The following is a 24,313-nucleotide window of genomic DNA, read 5'->3' as shown; positions in this document are numbered from 1 at the left end:
AAGGATGAGGGGTGACTTGCTAGAGGTTTATAAGATGATCAGAGGCATAGATAGAGTAGACAGTCAGAAACTTTTTCCCCGGGTACAACAGAGTGTTACAAGGGGACATAAATTTAAGGTGAAGGGTGGAAGGTGTGGGGGGGATGTCAGGGGTAGGTTCTTTACCCAGAGAGCGGTGGGGGCATGGAATGCGCTGCCTGTGGGAGTGGCAGAGTCAGAATCATTGGTGACCTTTAAGCGGCAATTGGATAGACACATGGATAGGTACTTAAGCTAGGACAAATGTTCGGCACAACATCGTGGGCCGAAGGGCCTGTTCTGTGCTGTATTGTTCTATGTTCTATATTCTATCCCAACTCTTATATTCAATGTACTCTTGTCCTTCTGATGACAAAAATATTTCAGAAAATTACAAGTTGACTGCAAAGGAAAAAATTTTCAAAAATGTTCCACAAATAACATTCACTTCATGAGGTGATTACAAGTGTATACATTCACTTCATGAGGTGATTAATTATGTGCATTGCTAGTCTGTGAAGAGAATGGAACGTTCCTCTAATTGAGTACATCTTTTTTCTATAAATTAAATTAAAATGACCCGAAATACTCCTTTGTTTGTTCTTTCAGTAGTTGACAGCAAACACCATAGGAGGAAAGATGAAACAAAAATACAAATTGCTGGAGAAACTCAGCAGGTCTGGCAGCCTATGTGGACAGAAAGTAGACTTAACATTTTGAGTCCAGTGGTTCTTTAGCATCTGCAGTTCTTTGTTTTATTGCAGGAGAAAAGATGTTGTTTTAACGCACACATCAGCAAAGAAGCTTTCTAATGTGTATGGTGGCACTGCCCAATTCCTGATGAAGGGCTTATGCCCGAAACATCAATTCTCCTACTGCTGCCTGACCTGCTGTGCTTTTCCAGCACCACACTCTCGATAGAGGCAATGAAGTTCATTTAAAAAGTTACTGTAAATTTCAGAGCCAGAGCCACATCAGATCTGAAGTGGTACAAAATGTAACAAGATTAACAAAGATTAACAATTACATTAACAAAATGTAACAAAGATTGAATTTGAATCTGGCTCCATGTTCCATTCCTGCACAATGTGCAATGTTACTAGTTACAAGGAAACTAAAGCACAGTCTGAACTCGCCAGAAAGTTATTGCATGGCTAAGAATGAACCTTGTGTATTGAGTCAGCTGATTTGAGTTTGGGCAATGTTGTAATTGTGTATTTAGATTGGCTTTGGAGAATAACAAGAAAGAATATGAACTGACCATACCATTCCTGCCAGCTGTGCCATGCCCATGTTCAGGGGTGCACTTAGATGGTGTCGTAAAGGTACTGATAACCTGATTCACAACCTCAGCATGGACCACTGCTTATGTGGTAGGATGGGAATGAAAGATTCCAGCCCATTATCACCAGTAATAAGAAATTGCAAGGGATCATTCCGATCTGCTTCTGGCAGATATTACACAGTATTTACAGCACAGAAAAAGGCCATTCAGCAGAAATGCTTTGTGCTGGTCTTTATGTTAAAGTGTTGCGATCCTCCTGCTAAACCACCATCAGTCGTCTCTCTGTAATGAGAGAACAGCCCTCTGGTCCAGCAGGTCTGTGGCGACTTCATTTCTGGTTTTACCTGTTATGCTTCACATGACATTCCTGATGAAGGGCTTATGCCTGAAATGTCGACTCTCCTGGTCCTCGGATGCTGCCTGACCTGCTGTGTTTTTCCAGGGCCACACTTTTCAACTCTGACTGTACAGCATCCGCAGACCAGACCAGACCTCTCGTGAAGCACCTTTTGATTTCCACTGACCTCAAATACCCCAAAACAAGGTTTCATAACTATGGTTACCTTCTTACAAGGTTACCAGACTTCCCATGACTACTTCTGGATGCTTTGGCTATTCATAAAACTATGGTCCCTGATTTGAATTGCTTTCATTCAGGTGGTGAGAGAGGATCAGTGTGGCACATTTATAAATCACACCATTCTGCATGTAAAGGCGAGTAATGGCACACCAGATTTGTTTCCAACTCAATTTTGTTTAATTTGGGCTGGGGTTAAAATTCTGATACAAAAAAAGGCACAATCTGTCTTTTGCCAGCTGATTCCTTGCCCTGTCTAAAATCCAAAATGTATAAATTTTTGTAGGTTGGATGAAATGGAGCCTGGCCAATTATAGACAGAGTTTATCATGCTGTAGCAGCTTTTTGCTTGTTAAGTGCTGTAATTATTGTACTTGGTAATTTATTCAAATGACATTTAAAGCACAATAAAATCTCATCTTTTGTGTGCCCGCAGTGAATTTTGAAAAAGCTAATTTCTGCAGGTGAGCAAGCAAAGTAGACAAGGAGATCTTCTAAATTACAAATGAGGAGTAAAAGGTTGCAGTGTCGAAGTGATGTGAGGGCAATTTTCTACTGTACACTAAGATATATTTACATATTCATATATATGAGAGTATATAGGGACAGATCTCTCTCCCTTGGAGAAGCACAGAACATAAACAGAGCAGTCTAAACCAACTGGATATTTATGGTTTACCAGAGTGGTACATTGCAGGGTCTAGGATGACTTACTCAAGGACATAATGAAGCTTGGGGCAGCTGCTGTGCAGAATCAATGTGGAATCAGTTATAAGTATAAACTAAATGGTAAGAAGCCTTGCTAAATCCCTCGACCTGTATGTTGATATGAAATGTGCTTTGCTAATATAACCAGTAATTGCATGTGTTGTGAGCAGCGCAATACTGTTACATACTGGAACAACCACCATAGTGAAAAGATATCATATTTCGTTATGGGGGAGCATTGTCAAATATCACAACACCGAGACAGGCCTACTATATCTCTGCTGATCAACAATCACAAAACCGTACTAATCCCATTTCTCTGTACTTGGTCCATAGCCTACTATGTCCCCTCACCTATGGTGGCTCAGTGGTTAATACTGCTGCCTCACAAGCACTAGGGACTTGGGTTCAATTCCACCCTCAGGTGACTGTCTGTGTGGAGTTTGCGCATTCTCCCTGCGTCCACGTGGGTTTCCTCTGGATGCTCCTGTTTCCTCCCACAGTCTAAAGATGTGCAGGTTAGGTGGATTGCTCAGGCGAAATTATCCATTGTGTCTAGGAATGTGTAAATTAGGTGGATTAGCCATGGAAGATGGGGGGATGGGTCTGGATGGGATGCTCTTCAGAAGACTTGATGGGTCAAATGGCCTGCTTCCACACTGTAGGGATTCTATGCCATGGCATTTTGTGTGCTCATCCAGATGCTTCTCAAATGTTGTGAAACCATCTGCCTCCTCCACTCTCTCAGGTAGCGTGTTCCATATTTCTACAGCAGTCTGGGTGGAAAGTATTTTCTCAGATCTCCTCTAAAACACTTATTCCTCACCTTAAACTGTGCCTTCTAGTCTTAGTCATGTTTGCCAAAGGGGATAAGATTCTCATGATCTCACTTAGTTATGCCTCTCCTAATATTGTATTCCTCAGTCAGATCTCCCCTCAATCTCTTTTGCTCAAACAAATCCAGCCTATCAATTCAGGCCCTTTCATCCCAGGCAATATCCTGGTGAATCTCCTCTGCACTCCCTCCGGTGCATTCACATCCTTCCAATAGTGTGGCACACAGAACAGCACCCAAACTCCAGCTGTGCTCTATCCAATGTTTTGTATCAAGACTTCCTTGCTCCCATACATTGGCCCATTGCAAGATCCAGGATTATGTGCTAAGGGATACCCTGAACCTTGGCACAGCTATGGTCATGGTTTAGTGTTGTAAAGTCACAGTCTATTGTTCTTTCATCATAACACAAGAAAAATTTGGAATCTGTGTAAAACTGTAAACATTTGAGAGTGTTTGACATAGAATGTGAATGTATGCTGTAAATATGATTTGTAATTGTAAGTGTTGTGAGACACCTCAGAGTGTCATGTGCAGTGTTTATAGAAAATGAATTATATTTTATGCAATGTTTGAACTGTTGGGTACTGTACATTTCCAAACTTCATGAAAAAAGTGTATTATTGGAAAAATAACTGGATATTTATAAGTGACTTAATAAAGTTTGGATTTAAATTCTCAGTTGCGACCTAACAAATTCCATACAAATTTGTACTTTTATGCATTTTCGTTATTATTCAGAGTTGCTTTGCATCTTTATGCAGGGAACAAGGCTCTACCAGGAATCTGCAACACCTAGTTGTACCTGAGATTTTACTAGATTGGATACAAATAGATAAGGAGGCGTAAAGGGAACCAAAGGAAGTGAGTTCAGATATATTTCAATCCTTGGGTCAGGCAAGATGAAGGGGAAGGAAAGGAGAATGAAATATCAGAGAGAAAGAAAAACAATACGGAGGTTTCGAAATTCTGCAGCTGAGGCACAGAAGGCTCTCTTGAAGTGGGGTTACAGGAGCTGGCTTAACAGAGGGTTATCTCAGCAGAGCATTGTACCTTCTAGGAGGGAGGGAACAGTCTCAGCACTGTAACCACATTGCAGAACAATTGTAATTGTGCAAGAAGCTAAACTCAGCTTCCTGATGGCAGAATGAAATTCGGGAAATACATTTTTGGAACTTTAATGGCGGGGGGGTGGAGTTTCCCAAAGGCAAGTCTCAGGAAACTGATTTTCATACATTTGCAATACTTATCATAAGGTCAGAATGAAGTCCCTCCTCCCAATTACATTCACCACAAGGAAACAATACTTGCCTTCCTATTGCTGACCCCACATACATTCCATGAAGCAGGAGAGGCAGTATACCTCCTGGATTAACAGTGAGTAGCCACTGGTTTGTCCACTTTGGGGAGCCATGATGTGGAGGTGCCGGTATTGGACTGGGGTATTGTGTGATTTTTAACTTTGTCCACTCTGGGGAATGCAGGTATTGATGGAAATTGGCTGAGGCCAGTCCAAATAGACACAAACTGGGATGGAGGAAGGATGTCTACATCAGGGAGAACACACACCGGATCATCAATGCCACACTCACAGGAATCCAATTCACTAGAGAGGAAGAAAAGGACAACCATCTCTCATTCCTAGATGTGATGGTACAGAGAACACCGCACGGAGAATTGACCACAAAGGTATACAGGAAAGCCACACACAGAGACCAAGTCCTGAACTACGAAAGCAACTACCCCAACACACACAAAAGAAGTTGCATCAAGACACTGTTCAAAAGGGCCACAACACACTGCAGCACACCAGAACTGCAAAAAGAGGAAGAAGAACACCTCTACAATGTATTCGCCAAAAGCAGATACCCGCGCAATTTCAACAACAGATGCCTAAGGGAAAGACAACGGAACGAGGACATGCTGCAACCCAAAGGACTAGCCACACTACAATACATCAAGAGCATTTCCGAATTGACAGCCAGACTACTGCGACCACTAGGACTCATAACAGCACACAAACCAACACAGAGAACAGCCAGGGAATTCCTAGAGGCATGGCACTCATCCACAGATTCAATCAATAAGCACATCGACCTGGACGCAATATACCGACCACTGCAACGGACAGCTGGAACTGACAATCGGAAGCGGCAGAGACAAGCCACTATAAATGCCGGAGGAAACATCACAGAAGCCCTTCATAGGAGGCTCCCAAGCACTGAGGATGTCACCTAGACAGGGGATGAAACGTCTGCAACACAAATTCCCAGCTCGGCAAACAGAACCACAACAACAGGACTGATGCTGTTCATGGTCTGGTCCTGTGGATGAAACTGGAGTTAATAGATGGAGGAGTAGCAGTGAGAGGGATGAGTGGACTGTGATAAGGTGAAAGTTCCAGTGTCATGAGCTGGAACCAGATATCTGATGGGCAGAGGGTGGTCACTGACTGTTGGGAAACGGTAGCTTTGGTAACACGCAAGGTCAGAGTGGGCACAGGGATGGTAACATGGACACAGTCAGTTTAGAGACAAAAGTAGGCCCATAGAGTGGGGGAACGAAAACAGAAAGTACAGGAGAAACTGAGAAGATTAGCTTCCCTACAGTGTGGAACAGGCCCTTCAGCCCAACAAGTCTGTACCGACCCTCTGAAGAGTAACCTACCCTGACCCATTCCCCTACCCTATATTTACCCCTGACTGGTGCACTTAACACTATGGGTAATTTAGCATGGCCAATTCAACTGACATGCACATCTTTGGATTGTGGGAGGAAACCGGAGCACCCAGAAGAAACCCACGCAGCCATGAGGAGAATGTACAAACTCCACACAGACAGTGGACAAGGCAGGAGTCAATCCCGGGTCCCTGGTGTTAGGAGGCAGCAGTGTTAACCACTGAGCCACAGTGCCACCCCAAAGATCTGGCAGGATGCATGAAGAGAGAAACAGAGTTAACATTTCCAGTCCAGTGATCTTTCTTCGTAAGAGATGGAGATGACTTGGTGTAGCATGAAGGGTAATGGGGTGAGGCAACAGAGGGCTTACATCAACAGGGTAACATCAGATTACTCAGTAATTATGAGGGAATGTTAATGGGTAATGGAGGGAGCGGTAGAAACTGGTGGAATGTCTGTAGAGTGTAATGTTCATCATTTCACTCATGGTGGGGGGAGAATCATTTTGGGTAAGAGGAGTTATTGATCTGCTCAGTGGTGATTAAGGGATACCCTAAGATTCAATTGAATGAGAACCATTCTCAATCTTTGTATTGTGCACTCCAAGGTCTCAGCACTCTGTCACTCCCCCTGAGGACAGCTCTATTGTTCCTGACTCATGTTCCATTAAGAATAGGAGTTGGACTAAAGTGCAAGCTCAAGCACATCTCAAGGAAACATAGAAACATAGGAGCAGGCGCAGGCTATTTGGTCCTTCAAGCCTGCTTCACCGTTCAATATGACCCTGGATGATCATCCAACTCAGTACCCTCTTCCCACTTTTTCTCCCATAAGCTTTTATCTCTTTAACCCTAATAATCTTTCTCCTTAGACAAGATTTTCAGAGTGATATGGACAAGCTGTGCAAATGGGAAAATGTATGGCAGATGCAATTAAATGCAAATAAATGTCAGTTTGTCCACTTTGGTAGCAAAGAAAGGAAGATGGATTATTGTCTGAATGGCTAGAAACCAGGAAGAGAATGTGCAATGAGACCTAGGTGTCCTAGTAACTAGTCACTGAAGGTGGTGTTGGTGCACCAGGTGGTCAAGGAGGCAAATTGTATTTCGGCTTTCATAGTGTGAAGATTTGAGAACAGGAACAGGGATGTCTAGCTGCATTTATATAGGGCATTAATGTGACCACACCTGGAATATAGTGTGCAGTTTTGGTTTCTTTATCTGAGGAAGGGTGTTCTTGCTATTGAGGGAGTGCAGTGAAGGTTAACCAGACTGATTCCTGAGATGGCAGGACTGATGTATGAGGAATATATTTGCTACAAGATCTCATGAAATTTCTCACCGTTTCTTACCATGCTTGCTTTATGAACTATCTACCCTATCCATACAGTGCTTAGGTATCCAATTCTAACTCCATCTACCATATGATGTTCCCAGATCAGCTCTCCATTCAGCTGTAATTTGGCATTCCTGACACCTGCATCATCTGTTTGCTGTGAGCCTGGCCTTCCCTTGCGGCCATAAACATTTTTATTTCATTGCTTTGTTCTCTTGTTCTGGTGTTGTAATAAATTATACACTTGCATCTTAACATTGTGATCCTATGTTTGGGTTCATCTGAAAGTGTGCACATCCACTTATGCCAAATGAGCTGCATAGACAACATTGTGCCATCTGTGCCCACAAGTCTGGCACCCAACCTGCATAACATTCTACATTTCTACAAACCTGAGTGCCTGGGAGTAAATTACTTTAGGCCTTTGGCAGAAGCAAGTCCCACATGTATCTGACATTGGATGTCACATGCACAGGTAATTTGGCAGTGATGCACTCACTTCTCATTTGTACATTCTGCCAAAGGGGCAATCTTTACAAAGGGTGCTGTCATGTGGACACCAGCAAGATAGTCAATGACATGGCTGCACATACTGTTCAAACAGCATTCTTAAAGGGTGATAAGTGGGTCAGTTGGGTATTCAGCTGTGTTACAAATCCCTCACTACACAAACACTACCCAAGGTTAAGCCTGCTGTTCAGAATAACCAGAGATGGCACTACCAATGGAGTGACACCATAAATGTTGTATCCCCAGGTCCATAACATGCAGAACTAACTGGGGACAAGGTGTACTGACCTTGAATACATTCAGCAATCAGCAATAAAAAGAAAATAGAACAAGTGTGATTACAGCGAATTTGGACATATTTATGTGGGCTTCTTCCATATTGTGATAAACATCTGTGCCACCTTTGTTTCGTTAGAACTTTTAATCTTTATTTTTCCACCAATTCACTTAGGTACTGCCCTGGCATCCATTGCTGATATAGAAGGAACCTGTTAACTGCTATGCCATATTGACTGTGATGACCTTGGTGGCTGTACTCTGGGTCTTCCTAGTCCTGGAGGACTCTGACTTGCTGAGGAAAGTTTCCTGTTCAGATGTCTGACCTGCTGGAGGCAAGGGTCTCACTGGGAGAAGGGAAGTGAACTGGTGCGGGCATCATCCATAGAATAACATCCTCAGTGTCATTTTACAATAGCACCTCCTAGATTCTATGATGAGAAGGGACAAGTACAGGGAGGTCAAGGTGGTTTGACCCCAGTCACCTTCCCGCATTTGCACAGCTAGAGGAACGGAGGGAAGGTTTGAAAGCATATCCAGCTGTCATTCTGTGTTCTGCTGGCCCTGGGTCTCCATTGTCCACTCTTTCTATGGAGCACTTGTATGTTAGGACCGGAACAGCAGACAGAATGTGGACAGACTCCTCCATCTCTCACCCTAAACTATGCGTGACCTCTGACAGTTCTGCCAGGTATTTCCCCCTACATCACTATCAGTTCTCTTATGGTCAAATCTAGAGGCTTCTTATCTCTGTGGGGCTCAGTAAGGGACCTAGCCTCCAGCAGTCCTCTGCGTGTCAGAGATCTTGGCTGTCGTGACCTCTATCGGCTCCAGGTATGTGCCTGTGACCTGCTTTCCAGATTGTAACTGAGTCTAATCTAGATTATATACAACCAAGGTGCATCTGTGCTGGTGCAAGTTACAGGAGAATGCCATGGTGGTGCTCTCTCTGTGGATTTGGAGTCTCTAACAGGGCTAGGCAGTGTTGATAGGGGAAGGATGTTCCTGATCGCAGGTGAATCCAGAACCAGGGGTCACAATTTAAAGCTGTGGAGTAAATCATTTGGGTCAGAGATGAAAAGAAATGTCTTCATCCAGTGAATGGCAAGCCTCTGGAATTCGCTACCACAGAAAGCAGTTAAGGCCAAAACATTTATAATTTTATGATTTCAAGTAGGCGTTGGATATAGGACCCTGTGCTATTGAGTTGGATGGTCAGCTATGATCATATTGAATGGCAGAGCAGATTTGAAAGGCCGAATGGCCTATCCCTGCTCTCCGTTTCTATATTTCTATGTTTATCCTCAGAGGTAAAGTGGAAGTTGAGTGGAGATGGAGCTAGAGGAAGCCTGTCTCCAATTTTTAGTTTCAGGCTTGCTGTAAGGACCTGCAGTAGTGAACAAACACTGCTTGGCAACTCGTTCCAAACAGCGTTACATAAAATTTTCTGCTCAATGTGTATGCTGGTTTCCAACAATAGTGAAGTAAACATATTTGAACACTGATGGGGTATTACTGTTTATAAAAACTGATAATTACTGTGTTCAAAATCATAACATAAAATCATGCTCTTCTAAACAAAATCATAGGCATTCTTGATTAAAAAAAACTCTCAAAATAAAAGCGAAATGCTGCAAATCCTACACACAAATCACTTTTAAAGGCTGTTTGCTTTGCAAGCGACCTTTTTATGAGATTAAACTGGATATTATGTGGCATCGCATGTTGTTTTCTGAAGTAAGAGTTTTTACCTCGTTTGGTTTTGACTCCTGGTTCATCCTTAAGGATCTTATATTTGTTTGATTCTTCCTACGGTGTGACTAAACAAAGAGCGAGTCCTCCCCCACATTGCAACACGCAAAATACAGGCATCCAATTTCATCTAAATACCAAAGCACCAAATTCTAGGTGTTTCTTTAAAATACCAGCCTCTCAGGAAATGGATAAATGTCTTGAACAAAATTATTTCAGGCAAAGTAGAACTGAGAAGGTAATTGTCTGATGTCCCCATGTCTATTATTTATGAGTAGGTCATCCAAATCATATGTAAAGACTGCTGAAGCATTTTTAAAGCATATGGTACACTGATGGGATATAAAATACAGAAGTTTTGATTGGCAAAATCACAGTTGTACGAAATGCTTATGCACTGTGTCACACTATGACTGACATAATGCAGCCTTCATAATACTTGCAGAGACACATAAAACAAGGGTTATTGAGGGCTGCACAGTTTTATATATTATGGTCTGGAGCTGCTCAGCAGCAAGACTGTTTGTGGCTACTCTGGGATGGCTAGAGGATTAAGGGAGAAGTACTTTAGGCTGAGGCACTTGAGCACCCTTGCTGAAGTTGATAGACTTTTAACATTGTGCAAAGCATTTAAACTTCATCTCATTAAAAGAAATGTCACCTGAAGTAGCCAATGAGACAGTAAAAGGGAAGGTTAACAGAGTAACTTTGAACAAGCATAAATAGACATCAGGAAAGTAAAAAGTCATCTTTAAGATTACAGGCAACATTACTCATCCTCAGGGTTCTTATGTATCGCAGTTGGAAGGAAACAGTTTTATTCTTTCAATTTTCTTAGCACTTGTTAAGACAAGATTTGAAATCACAAAAATAATGGAGAGCAGATACATGAACCCATGAGGCTTATGTATTCCTTATGATTAAGAAAGCATTGCACTGGGAATTGGGTCACACCTAATAGAAAATTACAAGGTAATTGCCAGAAATCCACCTTAGAAAGGAGCAATCGAGCATGACCTGGTTCAAATATACTTGTAGGTAGGAAATCTGAAGGATACCAGTGAAGCTAAAGCAAGTTAAAAAATTCTTATAGTCCAATAAGCATCATAGGTGTAAATACATTGTCATGATGTGGAGGTGCTGGTGTTGGACTGGGGTGGACAATGTCAGAATTCACACAACACCAGGTTATAGTCCAACAGCCTTATTTGAAATCACAAGTCTCTGGAGCGCTGCTCCTTCATCACCTGACTAAGGGGTTGTGCTTCGAAAGCTTTTGATATCAAATAAACCTGTAGGATTATAACCTGGTGTTGTGTGACTTCTAACTTTGAATAAATAGATCGAGTAGTTTAGAAAAAGATTTGCTACAAGCATAGCTGGACCTCAACATTTAATAAATTAGATTGATAATTTAAAAGGATGAAAAAATATATGGGGAGTTGTTTCAATATTCCACCCTCCCTTTCATCTTATATTTGTTTTTAAAAAAATCTCCTCTCATCTCCAATATGTTTTTTGATAGATAAAAGGTCATGCTTTCAAGCTATCTGTGGCATTGCCAAATTCTTGCATGGAAACACTGGAGCATCCAGTAATTCCTTAAAACAGCACCTGGAGAGCCTAATTGAGATGTTTGCGAATGGCCAGTAGCACTATTTGCTAAGTGATACCAGGCAGCTTTACTAACATGCACTTTGCAGATCCAGCGGGTATGACAAATTGCAGAAATACTCTGAATGTGGCTTGTGCAAGTCAGGATTTTTTTTAAGAACAGAATTCTTCCCTAGACTCCTCTTTACAGAATTGTAAATTCGTTTTTGCAACTCCAAGAAAGTAACAAGCTGATTATTCTGTCCTGGGGAAATGTTTTCAAAGAATCTTCTGGAATCGTCTTATGACTGACAACCAGCCAACATTTCACATTGCCATGGTGATAAGATATTACCTTGCATGCATGCATTGAAATGATACATTAGAATAATGTGTGGGGTAGGAAATGTATTGTCCTGAAACAAATCATTAAATTAGGATTGTGAATTAGCAGGAGTGAGTAAGTTACCTATAACCCTATGGGGTATACATTAACTTGAGATAGTGTTTCATGAATGATAGGGTATTGGCAGCAAATCTTACATCACACTGGAAACAAAGAGTGATTTATTTGCTATCAGCCACTTAACACAATATCAAAATGTACCCTGATATTTTTAGTCAAAAATGTTGCATGATAGCAGTTAAGATTTCATGTTTTCATGTTTACTGTAATACTTAAATTCAACAACTGTTAGGGCATTTTAAGCTAGCTGTCATTGTAATTCTCTCTGGAACAAAGCCATGAATATAGATTGTAATCAAAGTTTGAAGACATTGCCAAATTGTCCATCGTATCCAAGGTAGATCTAATGTTTCCCTTGGTGGAGTGAGCAATTTTTATTTCCTCTAATATGAATGTAAATGTTCATCAATGCTTTAATATGTGCACAGTTATTTCAAGAGAGCTTTGTTGGCATCCAGTTAGACATGAAATTCAACATTCACAGCATGACATTCACAGCATGACTACTGCACATATGGTAAAGGCAAACATTTTCCCTGCAACAGTTCTGAGCACAGACCATCCTGACCATTGGATAAACCACCATGCACAGTGGAGCAAGGTGTAATCTAGACAAGATGCACTGCAGTGTTTCCAGGAGGCTGCTCAGCACCATTTTCTCAAAGGCAATTAGTAATGAGAAACTGGCTTTGGGAGCTATGTCTGTGTTCTGTGAATGTATCAGATACAGCTGGTTTTTCTGTTAAGTGATGTTGATCTGGATATCATGGTTAAACACAGTAAGTACAACAGAAACATTCATTGTGAAGCTGGCTGACCTTTGTTATTTTGAATGCATTGCCATTGTTTCGGCTTGAGACAATGGTTTGGAAATTTTCATCCTGCTGGTGTCACTGCACAAGCTCTATGTAGCACATGCTCCTTATAGAAAATCAGTCCTCTGACCTCATTATGATACTGGAGAGACACAATGTACAATAACCACTTGTACAATAATGGATAGACTTCCATTTGAATGTTGTGCAGCAGTTCTGTTGTATAAAAGCACTTCATTTGGAAGTGCTTCTGTTTGTTTCTCATTATGTTTGATCTTGTGCCACAGTGAGAAGCCACACTTGCCAAGGGTACAAGTTGAAAAATTCAGGCTATTACACACCTTAGACCTACACTCCTTTATGAACACGAGTTCCCTGCATGAAAACAGCTAGCATATCACCAACGTTAATTTGCACCCTTATGTAAACTTGACTTGCTGTCAATAATGCAAATAGCTATGCACTTTGGAGCATTGGAAAATAGAGATTAGGGATTGTACCGTATGCAATCTCTCTCTTGCTGGCTGCTCTTTAGAGGTCGGCAAAATAAGAATCACACAGTTGTTCTGTAAAAGTTGCCATAGTCCCACAAGGGTGATCTCTCATTAAAGAGAGAGATGGCTGGTGGCGAATTTAAGGGCAACATTGAGACGGCAGGACCATCACCTCAGCTGGTGTGGGAGTTGAGCCTATGCTGTTGACATCACTCTGCATTGCAAACCAGAGCCAACAGCCTGGCAAACTGAATGAATACCGTCATATAAGCCACCCCACCAAGGCTTCCCAAAGTTGGAGTGGGGACCCCAAGCAGGATTGTGAGCTGAAGGTTTGGACTCACAAACTCTGAGGCTGGAACTCAGTCACAGGTGAGACAGCTGGACTCCTGCTTTAATAGATATTGGTTCTCATAGCAGCCCTGCACATGACTATCACCTCCTCCACAATGGGGTCACAGTGGGAGAAAGGTGGGAAGCACTACACTAGGTGAGGTGTACACATAGTAATACAAGGGGAAAGAGACCTCTCACACGATGGGAGAGAGGGTAAGTCTTCTTCAATCAGCCTCCAACCCACCTTATTTCCCCCTCAACCTGGCACCAGCACCAGCCTCGCAGGGCAAATACAACATTGAATTTATTTGGCAAAGCACACACATCCTCCAGTCAACATTTAATTTAAACAATAAAAACAGAAATTGCTGAAAAGGCTCTGCAGGTCTGGCAGCATCTGTGGAGAGCAATCAGAGTCAATGTTTTGGGGTCAGTGACCCTTCCTCAGAACCTGAAACATTAACTCTGATTTCTCTCCACAAATACTGCCAGACACTGGAACCTTCCAGCAATTTGGGTTTTTGATTCTGATTTCCACCATTCGCAGTTCTTTTGGTTTTTATCAACATTTAATTTAAGGTGGACTTTGCAGAATAATCTACAAATCTCTATCACTGATAGCACTATTAAAAGATTATTTTGAGATTTCACTGTCCTCACTCAGTGCAGTGTGAGTGTTTTGATTATTAGTCTTTTACCTTAGTGTACAAATTCCTGGACTCAGGTTCAAATTCCACTCAAGGATCTGATGTATTCACACACTGGGTTAAGTTACTAATCAGCCATCAAAATCCTTCCCATGTCCTGTAACCTTCTATGAAGGAAGGAAAACAACAGTAGAACATAGAACAGTACAGCATAGGAACAGGCCCTTCGGCCCACGATGATGTCCTGAATATGACACCAAATGAAACTAAGCCCTTCTGCCTGCCATTGATCCATATCCCTCCATTCCTTGCATATTCCTGTGCTTAGCTAAAAGTCACTTAAACTCCCCTATTGTATCTGCCTCCACTACCAATCCTAGCGGCACATTCCAGACACTTTGTGTAAAAAAAAACTTGCCCCATACATCTCCTTTGAACATCTCCCCTCTCACCTTAAATTCATGCTCTTTAGTATTAGACATTTCAGCTCTGGGAAAAAGATTCTGGATCGTCAACTCTATACATACAACTCTATACATTATTTTATAAATTTTTTTATCAAGTCTCCCCTAAGCCTCCGCTGCTCAAGAGAAAACAACCTGAGTTTTTCCAGCCACTCCTTATAGCTCATACCTTCTAATCCATACAGCATCTTCTGCATCCTCTCCAAACCCCACATCCTTCCTGTAATATAGCAATCAGAATTGAGTACAATACTTTAAATGTGGCCTAACCAAAGTCTTATAAAGCTGCAATAAAACAGTATACAAGTATATAAAATGAATCATATTTGGTACATGTTGGGAATCTGTACACATGAATTAATGTTATTATTTTCTGTTGGTACTTGATGTTGGTATTGACAAAGGCAACATTTTTTTAAATCTGTGAAGCAGTTTATACATTTCTATTTATAGTGCATTAATATCAGTCTACTGTAAGCATAGGCCTGGTCAGAGATCATACTAATCCATCTCCTTCTTCTACACACTGTAACATTGGGTTAGCTCCAAAAATCCAATCTATTTTCAGAGTAAAGCTGCAAGGACACACAAATTTCCTCTTGTTAATGCATGGTGCTGCTTAACATTAAAAAACGAGTTCTCATTATTATTCTGTGTTGTGGTATTGACCTGCCGCTTTACACTGCTATAAATGATGGATGAGATTAGCCGTTATTCCTCATAGAAGTAAAACAAAAGATATCGCATTGCATGAAGCCATTGGCCCATTGTCTTGATGCTAGCACTTCGAAAAACAAATCAATTATACACATTTTCCTATTTCTTAAAGGCCTTTCAACGATTTTCCTTTTTAAATATAAATGCATACAATATATTTGGATTCTCTGGCTTCTGCTTTTTTTCCTTTTCTTGGGTAAAATTTCAGTGCAAGATTTTCCAAGATTTACTCAATCCACTTTTCCAACATCAGCTATCCCAGGAAGTAACATGATCAGTTAGGTGTGAAGTTTGGATGGAAGATGAGAGAACAGCCAGGACACTATTGGAATAGTCGTGTCTAGAGGTAACAAATGAGGATTTCAGTAGCAGATGAGCTGAGGCAACAATAAGGTCAGGAGATGTCACAGGGATAGCGGAGTCCTGGAATTGATTCTCAGCTGATAGGACAAGGATTACAATTGGCCTCAGTCCAACTTGACGAGAGAAAAGTTTGGGTTCGAACCCAATACATATCCAGGGGTGCTTTGTGAGGCCAGATTGACCTGGAGAGTTGTTTGGATTGCCTGTAAAGACTTGCACGGGAATAATGAATGATTGAGTGAGTTACTGTAGAACGACTATCGCCCAAGGAATGGTACTGAGGAGAGAAACCAGTTCTTACAATTGTGAAAGCAGGAAATGGGAGATGGGAAAATATAAGGAACAGAAAAAGTTAGAGCTGTGAATACAGCATCTGTTTCAAAAACACCTCACTCTATTCACAACTCATGAAAATAGATCAATCAAATTTGATAGGAAATGGCATAAGGTGCCATAAACATAATTGTTGTCTGAGTGTAATATTTCACAATGGTGCAGTGACAGAGGTTGGTGAAGAATTGTGGGGAAAGGATCCCTCTCCCTTTCTATTATTTCTGGTGAGTTGAAGGCATATCTTTATGACTTTGCAATTGAGGCAGCTTTTCCCTGTTATACCAGATCTGCTGCTGACACATGAGAGTAAATTTTACAAGGTGGTATTACAGCTTCAGTCCACTGTTGGGCCACAGTCTGACATCAATTCTGCACATCCATCTCACAGTCCTCTGAAGAGTCAGACTATTCATTTTAACAACAAAGAAATTCAGAAATATCTGAACTGAACATAGTGAGCTGATCTTTTGCCAGTGAGACAGGAGCAAAGCTAATGTCCAGGTCAGAAAATCCTTTCCAAGTGATAAACTAACTAAAGTTCTCACTTGATACAGAGAGAGGTTTTCTGTCCACATAGGAACTGGGGTGGTGGAGTATGGTGGTTGTACGTTAGGCCATTGACTGATTTAGATAATTACAGCAGCCATTCTTCCATGTCCTCAGGGAGAAATCTTCACCTTTTACCAAAGTTGTTCAGGTCCCAGAGAAAACCAATGTGTCAGAGGTGAGCTGAGACTTATCATATCATCAGTGGCAATCTGAATCCAGAGCTGTAAGCTCAGAGATAGGGCAATCAGAAGGTGACAGGAGGAGGTATGGCCAAATGAATATTTACAAGCTAAGCATGTTAAGTGCAATAGGACTCTATTGCACTTAACATTCGTTGCTAATTCGTTGCTGAAGGTGACAGGAGGAGGTCACCCAATTGTGCAGTCGGTGCACCTCCCTGCTCAGTGTTCCTGCCCCTTGCCTTTCCTTCCTTCTTCTCTCTTACCTCCTGCTCTGATCCTCTTCTGGTGAGCTCCTCCAGGGCCTCAAAATGTCCTAAAGGCCCACACCTCTCTGAAGGTTTATGTTATGGAAAGTATAGCAGGCCTTTAGTGTGAGTGAAAACCTTGGCAGATCAGGCACCAGAATCTCATCTTCAGAAGTCTGATCCTCTACTCAATGTTTGTATCACATCATGCCTCAGTCTGGGCTTTCTGTGGAGAGGTGAGTGTCCAAATCATCAAGGGATATCCTTTGTATTCCAGGACCCATCCACATCCTTGGGGGTTGGAGGGAAGGTCTGAAGAACTAGTCGAAGATGAACGGGTTATGACAACCGTAAGGAAAATGAGCACACACAAAGAAATGCAGCATCCAAGGAGCAGGAGAATCGACGTTTCGGGCATGAGCCCTTCTTCAGGAAACCCGAAACGTCGATTCTCCTGCTCCTTGGATGCTGCCTGACCTGCTGCGCTTTTCCAGCAACATATTTTCAGCTCTGATCTCCAGCATCTGCAGTCCTCACTTTCTCCACACACAAAGGAATGTCTTGTCATTGCAGACCAGTACAGTGAGGCAGTGGAAATACTCTCTGTAGATGAATCACATTGTTTGTTCATAGTGCCTGGATACTCACATGAGTGCAGTTGATGGTGCCCTACACCTGAGCATACTCAGTGATTGTGAAGAATTCTAATGGCCTTTGCTCCTTCAAAAGCATTTCTGTCATATGCTCTGACCAGCTCTGGCAAAGAGGGCATGAGTGACTGGAAAAACACATTGGTAATGTAACAAAATACCGTTAGAATGATAGTTTTGATTGAGAAATGCATTTCACTATTAAGATAGCACTATTACGATAAGCACTAAAAACCGTTAAAGGTAAAGATTTCAGTGGAACAAACTAATCAATAAACACTGTGTTGCACCCATCAAGAAAAGTTATAAATGACCTAGAAGAGAACATGGACATAGCATATACCTGCTCTTAATTAATGTAAAAGAACTCAGCACAGACAACTAAAAGTTAGGAACAATATTTTAAGCATTGGAAAGAAGGCCTTTAAAGAAATATGGCATGATCACACCTAGGTGAGAGGTAGCAGAACCATAAAACCTCAAGCATTCAATACATAACAGATGGACAATACTTATTACATCAATACCAAAAGAAAATAGGATCAAACAACAGACATAAGGAGAGGGAACTGAAACATTTTCATTACTGGCAAAAATCCAAAGTATTATTTTAAAATTGAGAGAATAAGGGAGTGTTGTATGTAAATCACTACAGGTTATCTTTAATTTGGTTACTTATTAAGAAGTCTCACAGATAATCAGATGAGACAAAATAAGTCTCCAGAATTGAATTATAAAAGATCACAAACAAATTATCTGGATAAATGCTCACAAATTATCACTCTACAAGTCCAGAACTTCAGAAAGGAATCTTCCCTAAAAAGTTCAGTTTTAATGTTAACTGATACAGCATTCCATGAATATGGGAGATACTATACAGACGGTTAGCACTCACATTTGCGAAGATGGTTTCGAACAGTCAATAAATAAGACTTTTCACTGAAACTTCAAATATATTAATAGCCCCTAAAAGATACTTCCCAAAAGAGATATTTTCTTACACTAGGAGAAGATATGTTACTTGCTCAGTGCTTTAATTTCAGAACTTTATTTCAAAAGTTGATGGATATTCTATTCTTAGATATTCTTAAGCAGTTATAAAAAACGTCAAGTTGGATTTTATTGATTTGGTATGCATCTTTTCAATAGTTTTTGGCTGAGCTGTTTCCATATCTGTTTAAAATGTATTGTGTGTTAAATTCTCTTATTAAAATTGTAAAGTTAGCAAATTGTCTTATTTAATTTTTTTCTATTACACTGAAATTAATCCTATTCTCTATATACTCCTTAAATAGGAAAGTATATATCATGAAAGGAAAATCTCAGATCTTTAAAAGTTAAGCAAACTATTTGCAGGAAGGTAATGTGGCCAAAATTGTATTAAATGGTGAACAGGCAGGAGAGGCTGAATTGCCTATTCCTGTTTCTAGTTGTTTTGTTCTTATAAAGTTTTTGACAGCTTCTTCCCCTGTAGGACAGTTATGATAATCCGATAAATCCCAAGGCTGAATGTTTGTGGATTGACTAGCATGAACACAGCGGGCGGCAGTTATTGGAGAAATACCCCAGATCTGTATGAGTTAAAAGCTATAAATCACTTAGTGAGCTGTTGCTTGCTTGATACCACTAAGGTCAAAGTTGATCCTTGGTTGAAGCCGGGTTTGAAGAAGCTCAAGGCCACTGTGAGACGGATGGCTTCAGGCATGACATAGTGAGCAGTGCTGCAAGATGAGGCCTTCTGTGACAAGGGCACAGACCTTTGTGATCATCACAAGAGGTTAATAGTTGTTGTGCTAATAGCTAGAGTCCTATTGCACTTAACATGCTTAGCTTGTAAATATTCATTTGGCCATACTGGTGCTTTCTTGGTGGTGGAAATATAAAAACACAATAATGAACGTTGGCTTGCAGTCTTTCCTCCTGCTCTTCTGCCTCTGCAATGGCAGGAGAGTGACAACACTGCAAAACAAACTGAATGACAAACCAGTAAAACTTGTGAATGAGACAGGCAAGCCCAATTTATCTCCTGTTCTTCAAAATGGGTGTTCAGTATGACAAGTATGTTTTCATTTTAAGTATTGCATTTTTTAATTGGTTCTTCCCCCTGTATTGAGTGGCCATTCTTCTTACAACCTACAGATGAGGGCAACTTTTCTCATACTGATAACCCTCCATCCTGCTGAATTTCAGGTGTCTTCCAAGTCCAAAAATGTGCAGGTTAGGTGAATTGGCCATGCCAAATTGCCCGTAGTGTTAGGTGAAGGGGTAAATGTAGGGGAATGGGTCTGGGTGGACTTGTTGGGCCGAAGGGCCTGTTTCCACACTGCAAGTAATCTAAAACTGCCTACAATCAGCTGATTTGCAATTGTCTGTCTGTTACAAATGTGGTTCCTTTTAAAATATCACAATCCTGGTTGAACAAAGTTTTTTAATGAGCTTTTTAAATACTTTAATTGGCCGGACTGGGGAGGAGAGTTGGGCCATTTCCCTCATCCTCCCCACAATGTTTGATTTCACACAGAATAACAAGGATCCTGTATTTTCAGCACCACTGCCACCTCTTCCAATCCTGATCTTGATGGGAGCCTGACAATTTAGCATTCTATCTGATACTGTGACTGGCCTCTGTTCTGATCAATCGCATTCACCCCAACCTGCCAAAGATTTTCCAGGAACAATACATTAAGAATCAGAGTCGAGAGTGTGGTGCTGGAAAAGCATAGCAGGTCACGCAGCATCTGAGGAGCAGGGAAATCAACGTTTCAGGTATCAGGAAGCCCTTCATAAGCCCTTTTCCAGCACCACACTCTTGAATCTGATCTCCAGCATCTGCAGTCCGCACTTTCTCCGATTGCGAATCAGATGCCTCGCAATAGTCATATCTTTCTGTTTATTTTAGTAACAGATTCCAATGGTGGTAACAAAATTAAAGCATTTTTCTTGGTGACTAGGTACTGAAGCCTTATAATAACATGTAAAGATCAGGCATGGTTCTGTCACAAAAAGGAAGCTCGCTCAATACACCATCACTCAGCTTCCAGAGTTTAAACCGCCCGAAAATTCTGTTCCATAATCACATAAATTATTGGTTCATTTTCAATTATTTAGACAAGAGAATATTAACCTCTGTCACCGAACTGATGATTGGTTAAACATACTTGTGACAAGAAGCAAACCACAAGGGACTATAAACAATGGGGCTGATCCGACTTCCCAGCTGCATTATTTGACTTGGAAAAGAGCAGTTCCAATTCTGATTGGGTCATTATGGGTCAAACTGTGCAAAAAGTAGAAACCGAGTAAGTTTCTTCCACGATTCTATTTGACTGGCAACCATTGATCCCCCCCTGAGCTTGAATTTATACCAGTTTATTATTTTTAATAAGAAACTGCACTGATAGAAGATGCAGTGTTTAATTATTCATACTTATACTAACAGTTTTAAGAATAGACCGGACAAATACCTTGTTGTTGTGATGTAGATTAAAACTGAAAAGGAAGTACACTGATTGTCAGGGAAAGAAGTTGTATTGTATTCAGGTTAGTTTTGGAACATGTAGTCATGTCCACTGCAAGCAAGACTGAGGCCAAGTCAACAGGAAACAAAGTTGTTTTTCCACTTACAATTCAATTTACCACAATTCAAACCTAACAAATTGAGTTTGGGCTGATGTGCCTTGCTGAATAAAAAAGGTCCAACAACTGATGCTCTGGAATCAGCCAAGTACTAAACTGCACTAGCACCGGGTATTGTTCTTTTCTCTCTGCTTACAACAATTGGTGACTTGTAGTGAAGACTGAATGTCAAGATGGAAGGTGGCTCAGTGGTTAGCACGACTGCCCCATAGCACCAAGGACCTGGGTTCAGTTCCAGCCTCGGGCAACTGTCTATGTGGAGTTTGCACATTCTCCCTTTGTCAGCGTGGTTTTCCTCCACCATACAAAGATGAGCAGGTTGGGTGAATTGGCCAAGCTAAGTTGCCTGTAGTATAGATTGGATGCCTTGGTCAGGGGCAAATGTAGAGAAGGGTGGGTTATGCTCTGCAGGATCAGTGTGGACTTGTTGGGCAGAAGGGCCTGTTTCCACACTACAGGATTTCTAATTCAAAAGGTTGTAAACTCTTCAAAATACATACACCCAATGAATTTGCTTTCATCTCCTGTCTTGTCTGGTATTCTAATACGAATGTTTGAAGACGGATGTACATTTAATTATCAATTTTCATGAGATTCTGCTAAACTTCTCATCCAAAAGGCAACATCTCTCACTGGAGTTGACAGAATCAATCTTGAGTGTTAGAGTTGATCATGAAGCCACGAGATTCTGTCACGGAGGAGAGATATTATTGAGCCATAGCAGGCACAGTGTCATTAAAATTCGTATGGCTAATCACTTCATAATGGATAAAGGCCTTGACTGTAGAAACATAATTGGTAAATGAGACAAGGATCAGGGAGTCCAACCATCTTTCTGAAAGCAACATAAACTCCCAAGTCAGAAGGAATATTTCCATAAAACAAAAACAATGAAGGAGCTGGTCATCGACTTTAGGAGGCAGAGTGGAGGACACGCCCCTGTCTGTGTCAATGGTGCTGAGATGGAGGTGGTCAAGAGCTTCAAGTTCTTAGGAGTAAATATCACCAATAATCTATCCTGGTCCATGTTGACACTGCAGTCGAGAAAGCACATTAATGCCACTATTTCCTCAGAAGGTTAAGGATATTCGGAATGTCCACAAAAACTTATTAATTCTTTTTAGATGCACCATAGAAAGCGATATGGCAACTGCTCTGCCCAAGACCACAAGAAATTACAGAGAATTATGAATGCAGCGCAGTCTGTCACAAAATCCGACCTTCCTTTCATTGACTCCATCTACACTTCCCACTGCCTCAGGTAAGCAAACATAATCAAAGACCCTTCCCACCCTAGTAACATTCTCTTCCAACCTTTTCCATCAGGTAGAGGAAACACATACCAACAGTTTTAAAAACAGCTTCTTCCCCCTGTTATTTGTTATCAGACTTATGAACTGACTCTCATATACTAGAGTTGATCCTTCTCTGCACCTTCCCTGTAGCTAGAACACTACATTCTGCATCCTATTCTATTTCGCTGATGTACTTATGTTGGGTATGATTTATCTGGTTAGCAGACAAAACAGTACCTTTCACTGCATCTGAGTACATGTGACAACAATAAATCAAATCAAGTGAAACAATAACTTGCCTATATACTGCAGCTTTAATGTTGTAAAAAGTCCCAAGACAATTCGCAAGAATTTCAATATCATCCAAAGCCCAAGGACTGGCAAACATGATGAGAACTGTTTTCCTTAATCAGATGTAGACAGGCAGGAGGCTGGAAGAACACAGCAAGCCAAGCAGCATCAGGAGGTGCAGAAGTCGACGTTTCGGGTGTAACAACATTGAAAAGATGTGATAAGTTTCCAAATGACTCTTGCACGTTCTCAATTGACTGAGGTATCTACCCTTGTTTCAATTGCACCAGCCTATGCCACAAAAGTAAAAACCCTATCATTTCTGACCTTTGAAAGTGGGGATTTTGTGGAGATAACAATAAGCTTCAAACTCTGTATTTCATTGATTACCGATCAGGTTCACTGCAACCAATTAGGGTGGCTGGAAATGATGGACCAAAGATAATAAATACTGAGCTAGATGAACAGCCCAAGGGATGTTCATTACCCTAGAAAAGAAAGCAGCAAGCAAACCAGAACAGTTGGAGTACTGTGCTCTATGATGCTCCCCTTTCACCTGTCTGCAACATGTACTGTGTCAAAACAATATCACTTTGTGTGCTGCTGACTGAATCCAGATGACTATCGCCATCGTGTTGAATATTTCATGACAAGGGATAGTGCTACAGTTTGAGCCATTTTATGCATCGCTGCTGGTTTTTCTTAACCATTAGATTTCCATTCAAAGCATCAGGTGCAGCATTTGTTTGTTGCTCTTACAAAAACAAATGGAAAATGGCAGTGATATGAACATAGGTCCCTGTTACACTGTTCACTGTTTTAGATACATATGCTTCAAATATCTGCAGTTATTTGCTGCTCATCTCCTCTTGAAATCACTTTAAATTTCCAGTTTTAGATAATCGCTCATTTCATGACTAATTTAGTATTACTCTCAGTGGCGGACATTGAGATGAAGACAGTCTTATTGAATTACATTCTTACCCTCAGGTCTTTATTGTATCTGTCTTTATTGTGTCATCCTCCAATTCTGGCCTCTTGCACAATTCCTGACTTCTATCACACACTATTTGCAGTAAGGTCTGCAATTGCATGGGCTGTAAATGCTAGAATTTAATTTGCAAACTTCTTTGCTTCCTCTCACTCTTTGAGATGTCACATAGGAACTACCTCAAACGTTGGGTGATGATGTGAGTGTCCCCTTCTTTGGCTGTGAGTCACATTTTGCTCAGTAACATTTGGGTGGAGCATCAGGGGACATT

Source organism: Chiloscyllium plagiosum, chromosome 26 (assembly GCF_004010195.1).
Source record: "Chiloscyllium plagiosum isolate BGI_BamShark_2017 chromosome 26, ASM401019v2, whole genome shotgun sequence".
Lineage (NCBI taxonomy): Eukaryota > Metazoa > Chordata > Chondrichthyes > Orectolobiformes > Hemiscylliidae > Chiloscyllium > Chiloscyllium plagiosum.
The sequence above is the reverse complement of the archived record's forward strand: the minus strand, read 5'-3'. Positions refer to the sequence as shown.